General features: G+C 43.7%; 2 long non-coding RNA genes across 2 annotated transcripts; both read right to left on the reverse strand.

The window, feature by feature from the left end:
* Positions 1–552: 552 nt before the first annotated feature.
* LOC138595388 (uncharacterized) lies at positions 553–1,376 on the reverse strand. Its single transcript, XR_011308467.1, has 3 exons — positions 1,245–1,376; positions 1,113–1,162; positions 553–887 (listed from the first exon to the last, which is right to left on the reverse strand). It is a non-coding gene; the product is annotated as an uncharacterized lncRNA (long non-coding RNA).
* Positions 1,377–9,805: 8,429 nt separating this feature from the next.
* LOC138595408 (uncharacterized) lies at positions 9,806–10,611 on the reverse strand. The gene is made up of 3 exons (XR_011308470.1): positions 10,548–10,611; positions 10,416–10,465; positions 9,806–10,190 (listed from the first exon to the last, which is right to left on the reverse strand). It is a non-coding gene; the product is annotated as an uncharacterized lncRNA (long non-coding RNA).
* Between the last annotated feature and the right edge of the window lie 1,254 nt (positions 10,612–11,865).

The raw sequence follows: 11,865 nt of genomic DNA on the forward strand, positions 1-11,865 counted from the left end.
CACCACCCACTAGAACACAAGCTAGGAGTTACTAGAACATCAATCATAACAACAAAGTTGGTTGAATGAGAATGTTATTTTTATCTGGCTAAAGAAGGGTTAGCCTGTATAAGGGCTTAATTCTGTTGTCTGTGACATAATGCGGTGTGTTTGTGTGAATGTGTGTGTTGTTAAAGCATGCCTAGTATTTCCATCAAGGCTTCTTATTCAACTTCAGTCAGTCTGCGTGAGGGGCTGTTTCCTGCGGACATGATCACATGGGAAACAGAAGGTGCTTGTGGTAAACTTCATTTTCTGTTGTGTGTTGTAGATGTTGTTGATTTGAAGTGGAGTATACTTAGCTTTCGTGTGATTTGGCAATGAAACACACACTTCAGGTGCACTTCTCAAAGCAAATTAAAACACACACACACACACACACACACACACACACACACACACACACACACACACACACACACACACACACACACACAAATACATCCATAAACACGCACACACACATTTCAAATCACAATCTATCTTTATTTGCTGTAACAGCACTGTTCATGAACCACTGATATTATTTTTCAGAGCAAAACTTTGAGTTTATTATCACATTTTTAAACATACTTGTTTTTAAAAACTATTTTATAATGCTTATCATCAATGTTATTGTCAGAACCGGGTTGGAAGAAAATCTACATTGAAGTATTATCTGCACTAACAAAACTGCACCAACATTTCTTAAGTGTGTGTAACTTGCTGTGCACATTTCACTCTTAAATTCTACAAGTTTTGATGGTAGAATAGGTGCTGGAGTCTGAACTCTGTGTTTGTCTTTGGTTCTTCTTTGGTCTCTGTGATGTCTGACGGATGTCCAGAGCAGCATAACACACATCTTCATCCTAAGATTTGATATACAGAAATTGACAATATTTAGTCAATGCGTGTGCATTAAGGTGTACCAGCGAGCTATTCCAGCGAGACAACAAGCACTATAACAGGGTCCTACCCCGTGAACACCAAATGCCATCTACCAATTATAGATAACATTAGTCTCACTTTAAACTGGTAATTCAAAATGTCTGCTTGAAAATGATACATATAAAAATCGTCCAGCTTTAAATGACCTTATTCTGTCTGCCGTCAGGTCTTTTCCCATCGGCTTTAGGTTCCCTATCTGCGGACATGACACGGACAAAGCATCGTTAACCATGACAACCAACACCGGTAAAAGAAGCACTAGATAAATAAACGGGTACCTGCTTTCTGACAGAGGTGATACACCAGAACAGATGATAAGAGAGAGGAGAGAACAGCAAAGGCCGGACACAGAGAGAACAGCAGCATCCAGCACACACCACAGTCTTGCGTAATCGGGCCGTGAGGCTCACTGGAGTCTGGACAAACACAAAGTTGTGTCATTTAACTGAATCTAAGAGTATTGCTCTGATACAAGAGATGTGAAGAAAATAAACTGCTGCTGCATTCCCATTGATATCTTTGCCCCCTTTTGTTGCTGAATGGTGAAAGAAATATTGCAACCAGGTGTCACATGTCTGTGGAAGGTGTTATAATATCAATACCAATGATGTGGAATTGAATGTTCCACAAAAAGTTGTTATAAACGTGCATATTATTGATATCTAGGCACATTTTTCTCATGCGTGACGGTCATTAATTCAAATGATTACATTTACTGAAACCACAGTCACACAGAGACAGAGACAATTCTAACAGCATACTTACTGAATAGGACCCTTGTTGTTATGTTGCCATAGCTGTAAACCTTTTCTTTAGTGATTGTTTCCTTGTCCAACACCTTGTTCTCCCCAGTTCCACAGTAGTAGAGACCTTCATCAGAATCAGTGATGTTCATAATGAGCAGGTCGTAGGATTTAGAGGACTGGTTCTTCACAAAGTGGAAACGAGGGAGAGGATTCTGAACGCCTGCAGCCTCACTGGTATGTTTCAATTCAGCAACATTTAGTTCCAGGACGAGAGGAGGCTGGTTCTCATGAGAGCAGTTTCTGTACCAAACTATGAATACTCCAGTTGATGTTTTGCAGTCACAGTAGAGAGTGATGTTGTCTCCTGGTCTGACTGACACCTCCAACGCTGGTCTGGAGATCCAATCATGACTTAAGGAACCAACTCCTGTAATACAAACACAACCACAAAGCAGAGTTACTGCATGGTAGGCATGAAATATCTGTATTTATAACAATCTGATTTTAAATAATGTTATGTAAACGTACCTTGGAGAATGAGCAGAAAAATACGCAGCCCGTCCATATGTGACGACGACCTGGTGTTGAAAGACAGCGAAGCAGGTCTTTTGACAGGGTGTCATGCCTTGCACAGACTTTTCCATTAAAGGAAACGGAAGATGTGAAGTTGAAAGGAACTTTTTTTTCTGTGGTTGTTTTCTGTTTGATGCAAAGTGACAGCCTAGTTGAAGAGATTAAACAAGATGTATCCAGATGATACCACACTGTATTTTGCATTTGGAGGCTTTTTGATTTATAAAAAAGAAGAGATGAAGTCATTTTTGTACAGTTTAGAGCGGCATCCTTCTCTGAGGCTCTGACAGAGGACACAGGATTTGTAAGCTGGTCAGAACTAACATTTTAATATTATTTTCCAAAATATATGGTACAAGCAGCTATAATGACAAATTAACTTAACTTATAATAATAATAATAATAATAATAATAATAAAACATTTTATTTATATAGCGCTTCAAAAGGTACTGAAAGGCACTTTACATAAAAGAAAGAACAGAAGCAACAATAGCAAATACATTAAATACATTAAGAACATATACAATGCACAAATAACAGGTCATTGGTTAAAAGCAGATTTAAATAGGTGGATTTTGAGTGTGGTTTTAAAGGAAGGAAGAGAAGGAGAGGTTCTGAGGTGTTGGGGGAGAGAGTTCCAGAGGGAGGGGGCAGCAGTGGAAAAGGCTCTGTCCCCCCAGGTCCCATATTTGGTTCGGGTGAGAGGGGTGAGGAGGTTGGCATCAGTCGATCTTAGGTTGCGGGTGGGGGTGTATTGGAGAAGGAGTTCGGTGAGGTAGGAGGGGGCAAGATTGTGAAGGGCCTTGTAGGTGATAAGTAGGATTTTGAATTGTGTACGAAATTTGATGGGAAGCCAGTGGAGGTGTTGTTGGACAGGGGTGATGTTTTCTCTGGTGCGACAGTGGGTGAGCAGACGGGCGGCAGAGTTTTGGATGTACTGGAGCTTATTAAGGATTGTGGAGGATGTGCCATTAAGAATGCTATTGCAATAGTCCAGTCGTGAGGTGATGAAGCAGTGTTTCAGCAGCTGAGAAGGTGAGGGAGGGGCGAAGACGGGCAATGTTTTTGAGGTGGAAGAAGGCAGTTTTGGTGATGTAGTTGACGTGAGGTTCAAATGTGAGAGATTGGTCGAAAATGACACCAAGGTTGCGGATGTGGGTGGACGCAGGAACAGTGGAGCCATCAATACGAAGGGTGAAGTCGGGGCAGGATGAGATGAGTGATTTTGGACCGATGATGAGGATTTCTGATTTGTGTTGTGCTGTTGAGTTTGAGAAAGTTTGCTTGCATCCAGGTTTTGACGTCTGTAATGCAGTCTGGGATGGTGGAGTGAGTTGCAGCAGTGATGGATTTGGTGGAGATGTAGAGCTGGGTGTCGTCGGCGTAACAATGAAAGTGGAGTCCATGGCGGCGTATGATGTGACCAAGGGGGAGCATATACAGGATGAAGAGGAGGGGACCGAGCACTGAGCCTTGGGGGATGCCTTGAGAGAGAGGGACTGTTTTAGGGGTGGATTTGTTGATGCTGATAAACTGGTGGCGGTTGGAGAGGTATGATTTGAACCAGGAGAGGGCAGTTCTATTGATGCTGAGGGAAGATTCAAGGCGGGTGAGAAGAATAGCGTGATTAATGGTGTCGAAGGCTGCAGTAAGGTCGAGAAGGATGAGGATATTAAGGGAGTGGGTGTCGGAGGAGAGGAGGAGGTCATTGGTAACTCTGAGAAGGGCAGTCTCTGTGCTGTGATGTGTTCTGAAGCCGGAACTAAATGGTTCATAGAGATGATTGGAGTCCAGGTGGGTTTTGAGTTGGGAGGCGACGGTGCGTTCAAGTATTTTGGACAGAAATGGGAGGTTGGAGATGGGGCGGTAATTGTTGAGGATGTCGAGGCCAGGTTTTTTGAGGAGGGGTGTGACAGAGGCGAGTTTAAGGGCGGGGGGGACAGAGACGGTAGACAGGGAGGAGTTGATTACAGAGAGGATGAGGGGGAGAAGAGCAGGAAGGCAGGCTTTGACTAAGGTGGTGGGGATGGGGTCCAGGTCGCAGGTGGAAGTCCTCATGGCAGATAGTGATTTGTGAAGTTCAAAGAGAGAGATCAGGGAGAATTGGGAGAGTGAGCCATCTGTAAGACGGGGAGTGGCAGAGTCAGAATCAGGATTAGGATCAGGATTAAGGGGGGGAAGCTTGAAGTGGCAAGTTGTAGATTAAGTCAATTTTTGTTTGGTAAAATGACATAAATGAGTTGCATTTGTCAGCTGTAAAGAAGTGGGTGGAGTTGTCCATGGGTTTGAAAAGTTTGTTGATTGTGGAGAATAATGTCTTGGGGTTAGCGGAGCCAGAATGAATGAGGGAAGAGTAGTAGGTGGAGTGGGCAGTTTTGAGGGCGTGTTTGTATTGTTGTATGTAGTCTTTATATGCTAGGGTGTGTACAGTGAGGTCGGTTTTCTTGTAGAGTCGTTCTAGTCGTCGTTTCCGGGAGTTCAGGGGTGTACCAGGGAGCAGTGTGGGTGAATGAGACTGTTCTGGTTTTGAGGGGCGCAAGCTGGTCAAGACAGGAGGATAGTGAGTTATTGTAGAGGTTGACCAGGTCAGTGGGGAAGGTGCTCATGGGGGAGGTGAGGGTGGACATTTTTCCAGTGCGGATGTGTTTGGGCTTTGGAATGGGGATGTCAATGTTCATGATGATGGCTATTTGGTCCAAGATGGTGAGGTCAGAGCTGGAGAGGTGGTTGATGGTAATACCGGTGGAGCAGACCAGGTCAAGAATGTGGCCATGGTTATGGGTGGGGAAGTTGATATGTTGGGTGAGGTTGAAGCATTTAAGTATGTCCAGAAATTCTAAGGTTAATTTGCAATCGGTGGAGTCAATGTGGATGTTGAAATCACCCAGCAGCAGGATGGAGGGTGAGATGGAGCAGAGCTGAGTGAGAAAATCAGAGAGGTCGGAAAGAAAGACAGGATTATGTTTGGGGGAGCGGTGTTTTATTGAAATGACAAGGGGTTTAGGGCCAGAGAGTTTGAAGGTCAGGTGTTCAAATGAGGATGGGGAAAGGATAGTGGCGAGGCTGGTTTTGAAATATTGGCGGTGGAGGGCAGCAATTCCGCCACCTTGGCTGTCCGGGCGTGCTTTGTCCAGGAAGCAGTAACCATTGGGGGTTGTTTGGTTGAGTGTGAAGTAGTCCAGGGGTTTATGCCAGGTTTCAGTGAGACAGAGAAAATCCAGGTTATTGTCAGTGATGAATTCATGGAGGATGAGGCAAGTTTCATACTGTGTTTTTTATTTATGGGATGGGAGGATTTGGGTAGGGTACGGAGGTTGGCTGGATTCACATGCTGTTTATTGCAGTGTAGTAATGCATTAGTAATGGAGGTGCATTGCTGAGTCCACAGGGATGGAATGGAATTGGCAGAGGTGGAATTATAAATAAACTTGCGCCGGGAGCCTTTATGAGCATAACTGGGTTGGATCTGTATGAGGTTGTTCTTATTATCAGCTTTAATAGTGCGTTGGGGACGGGACAGCCTGTGTGTTACAGAGGAGAGGATTGGGTGACCGGGAGCTGAGGGAGGCAATGACAGGTGCGGCCAGTCGGGGGCACTCTCACAGTGAACAGTGCTATGGGGTGGTGACGTAGAGGAAGAGGGGGGGAGGAAGAGGGAGAGGGAGAGTAAATAGTCTGTCACGTTGATATGCCTGTATCACATGCTGTAAAATAGCCGCTAGCGTGCGGCTGCCACTCTTGTTGTGGTGGATACCATCACTTTTATAAAAGGAGTAGCGTTCCCTAAACAAATTAAAATTGTCAATGAAGCCAATGTGACAAGCCCTGCAGGTGGACTGGAGCCAGGTGTGTAGACTGAGGATTCTGCTAAAACGCTGTGATCCACGACCGAGTGTGGGAGTTGGACCGCTGATAAAAGCAGATTTTCCAGCACTTTTTAAAAAGTTAAAAAGTTTTTTTAAATCATTTTTTGTCAGTTCAGACTGTTGAAAGGCAGTGTCGTTTTCCCACATGGATTATAATTCTTTGGATGTAGGCAGGGAGAGTGCGCAGCAGACATGGAAGTTTCAAGAGGATGTCGGGGACCGTAGCTCCAGGGAAACAATGGGTTGCAGCCTTAAAGAAACGAATGTTCCTGATTATGGAATCCCCCACAATCAACGTAGTCGGGGAGAAAGGGGATGAGGAGAAGGAGTAGACAATGCAGGAGAGTTTGTCAATGCTGGCGGAGGAGGGGAGGGCAAGGGATGGACAGAGAGCGTGGCTGGAACTCGCCGCGGCGCTGGTGTGTAATGTGGTATAGAGCGGCGAGTCCTGGTGTGGTAGGAGCGCACAGGAGGACACAGGCACTTATGGCTTAGCCTGGGCCTTGATATGGCTTAGCCTGGGACCACAGATAGGACGTCAATCAGCATTCAGCAGCAAAACTTACCAACACGGGTCCAACAAGTGGACCCGCTGTGGAGATTTGGCTTCGCTCTACGGATTGTAGCTCTTCGGGGAGCCGGCAGCTGCAGTTCCTGTAGCGTTACCTCCCAGAGCTAAGGGCTAAAAACAAGCCGGTGGTAATGCTAGCCTTGGCAGGCGGTCCAGGCTGGGAAACAAAAAGATCCGAGAGCCGGATCGCTTGAACAGTTTAATATGCTAAAACGTGCGGATAAAAACAGTCAGGATCCAAAGGTGCAGTATAATAGATGACTTGAAAACTAGGTAAAAACGAAGCAAAAATTTAAAAATTAGGGAAGAGCTCCTTACAGGCACTCACAACGCCAGCGCATGTATTTTAGTTTTTGATTTTATGGCAACAAGTGGTCCAACCTCCAACATCTCTAAAGAGGTCAAACAAGAGTTTTACCTTGAGCAAAATGTGGCAGAGCCAGGAAAAACGATGCATCCTTAAAGCTGTTCATAGGTTCATATTAGTAATGCAACAACTGAGTATATATACACCGATCAGCCATAACATTATGATCACCTGCCTATTATTATGTAGTTCCCCCTTTTGCCACCAAAACAGCCCCGACCCATCGAGGCATGGACTCCACTACACCTCTGAAGGTGTGCGGAGGTATCTGGCAAGATACCAAGACGACAGCAGCAGATCCTTTAAGTCCTTTAAGTTGGTGGGGCCTCCAGGGATCAGACTTGTTTGTCCAGCACATCCCACAGATGCTGGATTGGATTTAGATCTGGGGAATGTGGAGGCCAAATCAACACTTTGAACAAACGCCCTGTGCACTGCCTGTCAGCACCTGTGTCCGATCACACTTGAAGCTGTTTGTTGGCACTTACTGACTTTGTTCCCTCCTGTCTCGATCGTTGCTTGTGTCGTATGAACTCTCAGATGTACGTTGCTTTGGACAAAAGTGTCAAAAGTTCACATCCACATGAATGGCAGGAGCCAAGGTTTCCCAGCAGACAATCCCCAAAGCATCACACTGCTTCAGCCGGCTTGCCTTCTTCCCATAGTGCATCCTGGTGCCATGTCTTCCTCAGGCACACGCACCCGGCATCCACATGATGTAAAAGAAAACGTGCTTCATCTGACCAGGCCACTTTCTTCCATTGCTCCATGGTCCAGTTCTGATGCTCACATGCACATTGTTCACGCTTTTGGAGGTGAACGGGGTCAGCATGGGCCTGTGACTGGTCTGCCGCTACCCAGTCCCATAAGCAACAAACTGTAATGTACTGAGTGTTCTGACAGCTTTGTATCAGAACCAGCATTAACTGTATCATAAAGTAGAGCTACTGTTAGTGTAACGTGCCACGGAGGACCCAAATGCAACACACAGACAACCAGGTACAGTTCACAGTGTCTTTTACTGACAAGCTTCAGGCAGAGATACAAGCTGACAGGAAACACAGTAAACAGCAGGCACAGACGTAATCCCTGTATTCACTCCACGGAGATAATGCATCACGGAGAAAAATCCACCAATGATGTGGTAAAACAACACACACCTCAAACTGGCAGAGAAACAGGATGACTGAACAAAGTCTCGTAGTCTGGTACAGAAGGCAGGGTATTTTACCGGGTAGCAGGCAAAAGAGAAGAGTCGGGAACAGGCAGAGTCGGCAACAGGTAATCCAATCGGGAAACGCTGGACAGTCTTGCATCAGGATGTCGAAGAACAATCTGGCAGTGTGAGTGAAACCGGAGTCTTTATAGTGGCAGAGTGATTGCAGACAGGTGTGTGTGATTGTCCTGATTGAAGCAGAGCAGAGGGAAGCTGATGCATGGCCGAGGCAGAGAGTGAATGAATGAATGAAACCAGGAAATGGAAACTGTGACAGTTAGAAGTTAGCCACTTTCAAGCAAACAGTTAGCTTGATTTGACTTAATGCTAACATTAGCTGTTCTTAGATGCGAGCTAAGGGGTTATCAAATATGTTGTTTTAACTTTTTAGTTTTCCTGTGTGTATATGGTGAATAATGTGCCCTCAGGAACCCAACTCTGCAGTTTGTCGCTGCTGCATAGAGCCTTGAGTCTCTAGTTTTGGTTTTATGGTCACTTCAGTGGTTTAGTTCTCTCTCATTAGCATGACAACCAGACACAGCTATTTTCAGCCAGGAAAGTTACTAACTTGGACTCATTCATCAGATCAACAGAACCGTGACTGCCCCTTTAAAAAAAGTTAATGTTGGTTTAAGATGAATTCAATGAAACCTGTCTCCCTGCTTCACATCAGACTCAGCATGTGTGGTGGTTTGATCTAGATGTTTAGTTTCCCCTGATAAACAGTGAACACAGTGATGTTGTGCACCAACACCTTCATCAAGCCACTAAGCTGCAGCTTCAGTCGGCCTGCATGTTGAGCTCTGTAGCCGTATGAGGGTCTGTTTTTCACTGTGGGTTTCCTGTGAGCCTTCCTGATCTCACAGACAACATGATGTCCTTGGTTAGCTTTAATGTGAACTCTATATGGTCTCTGCACATGTTTGATACTGTATAGTCAGGGCAGTTTGTATTACATCAGCTAAAGGAGAAATTGTTTGTGTCCATAAATAAACTTGAGCTACTGTAATTTTGACTCAATAACAACACACTAATGTTTTATCTAGATTATTTTCTTGAGAATTTTTAAATCATGAAGAGAAATACTGTAAACACTAACACTACAGACAAGAACAATATGTACGAACACCGAACTGTGTGAACAGAAAACAAAGATATAACCATTTTAAATAACACAACATTGTAATGTAGTATCATACATTTTACATATTTAATTAAACATCTAAAGGATTATGAGGCTGCCTCATCAAGGCTTCTTATTCAACTTCAGTCAGTCTGCGTGAGGGGCTGTTTCCTGCGGACATGAGCACATGGGAAACAAAATGTGATTGTGGTCAACTTCATTTTCTGTTGTGTGTTGTAGATGTTGTAGATTTGAAGTGGAGTATAGTTAGCTTTCGTGTGATTTGGCAATGAAACACAATTTGGGTGCAATTATCAAAGCAAATTAAAACACACACCCACCCACACACACACACACACACACACACACACACACATTTAAAATCACAATCTATCTTTATTTGCTGTAACAGCACTGTTCATCAACTACTGATATTATTTTTCAGAGCAAAACTTTGAGTTTATTATCACATTTTTTAACATTCTTGTGTTTTTAAAAACTATTTTATAATGCTTATCATCAATGTTATTGTCAGAACCGGGTTGGAAGAAAATTTACATTGAAGTATTATCTGCACTAACAAAACTGCACCAACATTTCTTAAGTGTGTGTAACTTGCTGTGCACATTTCACTCTTAAATTCTACAAGTGTTGGTGGTAGAATAGGTGCTGGAGTCTGAACTCTGTGTTTGTCTTTGGTTCTTCTTTGGTCTCTGTGATGTCTGACGGATGTCCAGAGCAGCATAACACACATCTTCATCCTAAGATTTGATATACAAAAATTGACAATATTTAGTCAATGAGTGTGCATTAAGGTGTACCAGCGAGCTATTCCAGCGAGACAACAAGCACTATAACAGGGTCCTACCCCGTGAACACCAAATGCCATCTACCAATTATAGATAACATTAGTCTCACTTTAAACTGGTAATTCAAAATGTCTGCTTGAAAATGATACATATAAAAAACATCCAGCTTTAAATTACCTTATTCTGTCTTCCGTCAGGTCTTTTCCCATCGGCTTTAGGTTCCCTATCTGCGGACATGACACGGACAAAGCATCGTTAACCATGACAACCAACACCGGTAAAAGAAGCACTAGATAAATAAACGGGTACCTGCTTTCTGACAGAGGTGATACACCAGAACAGATGATAAGAGAGAGGAGAGAACAGCAAAGGCCGGACACAGAGAGAACAGCAGCATCCAGCACACACCACAGTCTTGCGTAATCGGGCCGTGAGGCTCACTGGAGTCTGGACAAACACAAAGTTGTGTCACTTAACTGAATCTAAGAGTATTGCTCTGATACAAGAGATGTGAAGAAAATAAACTGCTGCTGCATTCCCATTGATATCTTTGCCCCCTTTTGTTGCTGAATGGTGAAAGAAATATTGCAACCAGGTGTCACATGTCTGTGGAAGGTGTTAAAATATCAATACCAATGATGTGGAATTGAATGTTCCACAAAAAGTTGTTATAAACGTGCATATTGTTGATATCTAGGCACATTTTTCTCATGCGTGACGGTCATTAATTCAAATGATTACATTTACTGAAACCACAGTCACACAGAGACAGAGACAATTCTAACAGCATACTTACTGAATAGGACCCTTGTTGTTATGTTGCCGTAGCTGTAAACCTTTTCCTCAGTGATTGTTTCCTTGTCCAACACCTTGTTCTCCCCAGTTCCACAGTAGTAGAGACCTTCATCAGAATCAGTGATGTTCATAATCAGCAGGTCGTAGGATTCAGAGGACTGGTTCTTCACAAAGTGGAAACGAGGGAGAGGATTCAGAATGCCTGTAGCCTCACTGGTATATAGCAATTCACCAAGATTTAGTTCCAGGACGAGAGGAGGCTGGTTCTCATGAGAGCAGTTTCTGTACCAAACTATGAATACTCCAGTTGATGTTTTGCAGTCACAGTAGAGAGTGATGTTGTCTCCTGGTCTGACTGACACCTCCAACGCTGGTCTGGAGATCCAATCATGACTTAAGGAACCAACTCCTGTAATACAAACACAACCACAAAGCAGAGTTACTGCATGGTAGGCATGAAATATCTGTATTTATAACAATCTGATTTTAAATAATGTTATGTAAACGTACCTTGGAGAATGAGCAGAAAAATACGCAGCCCGTCCATATGTGACGACGACCTGGTGTTGAAAGACAACGAAGCAGGTCTTACGACAGGGTGTCATGCCTTGCACAGACTTTTCCATTAAAGGAAACGGAAGATGTGATTGGCTAGTTGAATGGAACTTTTTTTTCTGTGGTTGTTTTCTGTTTGATGCAAAGTGACAGCCTAGTTGAAGAGATTAAACAAGATGTATCCAGATGATACCACACTGTATTTTGCATTTGGAGGCTTTTTGATTTATAAAAAAGAAGAGATGAAGTCATTTTTGTACAGTTTAGAGCGGCATCC

The sequence above is a fragment of the Semicossyphus pulcher genome, unplaced genomic scaffold (assembly GCF_022749685.1).
Source record: "Semicossyphus pulcher isolate SPU_LCO1_2020_fin unplaced genomic scaffold, fSemPul1.0.p SCAF_17, whole genome shotgun sequence".
NCBI lineage: Eukaryota > Metazoa > Chordata > Actinopteri > Labriformes > Labridae > Semicossyphus > Semicossyphus pulcher.